This window comes from Capsicum annuum, unplaced genomic scaffold (assembly GCF_002878395.1).
Source record: "Capsicum annuum cultivar UCD-10X-F1 unplaced genomic scaffold, UCD10Xv1.1 ctg48692, whole genome shotgun sequence".
NCBI lineage: Eukaryota > Viridiplantae > Streptophyta > Magnoliopsida > Solanales > Solanaceae > Capsicum > Capsicum annuum.
In genome coordinates this window covers 1-1,615 of record NW_025856417.1, presented here as the reverse complement: position 1 = coordinate 1,615, position 1,615 = coordinate 1, and the positions used below count along the sequence as shown (strand labels likewise).

The window sequence follows — 1,615 nt, the reverse complement described above, 5'->3', positions numbered from 1 at the left end:
GAAGCAAGACTGAGTAGCTCAATCTCTAAGTGTTAAATTGTCAGTTTGTTGCCTGAGATCATATGGATCAACAATTCTCATTTCTTAGTTACAGAAAGCCCTTCTCAGTAAGCCAAGAGCCACTCATCTAAGCCAGCGGATTCGAATTCAGCAGTGCCGGTGCGAGTCAATAATATGGCAAAGCTCGACTAAATTTGAATATGCATCAAGAAATCACACACGGGGTAAACCTTAATTTTCTATTGCTAATATCCGTTTACTTTTACCTGACTGCTATTTCAAAAATTGATTTTCACCTTTTAACTATATCAAAAAAATAATACTTTATTGTCAACATAAATTACTTATTTTCCAAAACTTATAACTATACATCAATTAATATTACATATGTTAATCACCACTTAATCAAAATCCCCATTTCCCCCATCAACAAGTACTACAACCACTGCTAGCAAGTACACTCTTCTACAGGATTTTCTTGATTCTTGTATATTAGCTGCTGTTTGTATTTTCAGTTTTTGTTTGCAGCAGCTTTTAGTAAAGGGAAAAGGGTGTCTAAATATTTTCATACATTGGGTTAGGGGAATTATCCGTGGCATGCTTCGACTACTGAGCTTCTCACGGTTGGTGATGATTCTGAGCCGGTGACTAGCGTCAGCTTGCAGTTGCCTTGAATAATTCGCACGTTCAGCTGTGGGACACCTTGCAGGGGTCTAGCCAATTGGTAAGTGGTTTCTTTCGCCTTCTTCCTTCTTCTAGTCTAATTATTATCACAAGTCTAACATCTTTCTTTTTACACAGCTGAGGACATTACAAGGACACAGATTAAGGGTTGGCTCACTTGATTGGAATGGTGGCCATATACTGACAACTGGAGGCATGAATAGTATGATCATCAACAACGACGTGCGTGTAGGATCCCACAGATATACAGAATTCCCTAACCCAATGGCAATAACATTACTGCTCCCCAGTCTAACAAATTGAGACAAAAATCATCTAGGATGTCAGGAGCATCCAGGGTACTCTACGCAGACTGTTAACAAGTAAAAAGTTGTCTAAGTTAGGAACAAAAAACCAAGATACCACATTTATTTACACTAATAGAATAAGTAAAGTTAGCGCAAAAAAACACAAAAGACAGTAAAAACTCACTTGGGGAATGTATAACGGCTTTTGACTGTTGAATATTTGATGGAGATTCGGAAACTCTCTCAACCAAAGGCGGAGGTTTATTCTTAAAAGCAAGGATCTCGTTTTGTTCATGTTGAAAACTTGTGCTAACAGCTTTAAGTAAGCTTCTTTAGATGAAGAATTTACTCCAACGTGTTCCTTTTTAACCTAGCCACCACTGAGCATGTAATGTGCATAGTCAAAATCCATCGCAGTGCAATTGGGAATGAACCTGTCCAGCTGCATTTCAGAAAAAAAAAATCATTATTTACACCGAAATTGTATTCAAATCCAAGGTCGGACATCATCTATCATACAATCATCATTTACGCTGAAATTTAAAATCAAAAGGAGACACTAAATTGTATTCAAATCCAAGGTGAATCATCTATCATACAATCATCATTTACAACACTGAATCAACAAGAATTAAATAAAAAAA

At 36.8% G+C, this 1,615-nt stretch overlaps 1 long non-coding RNA gene across 1 annotated transcript; it reads right to left on the bottom strand.

Moving 5' to 3' along the window:
• Nucleotides 1–308: 308 nt before the first annotated feature.
• LOC124892590 lies at nt 309–1,609 on the bottom strand. The gene is made up of 2 exons (XR_007050334.1): nt 1,156–1,609; nt 309–1,036 (listed from the first exon to the last, which is right to left on the bottom strand). It is a non-coding gene; the product is annotated as an uncharacterized LOC124892590 (long non-coding RNA).
• Between the last annotated feature and the right edge of the window lie 6 nt (nt 1,610–1,615).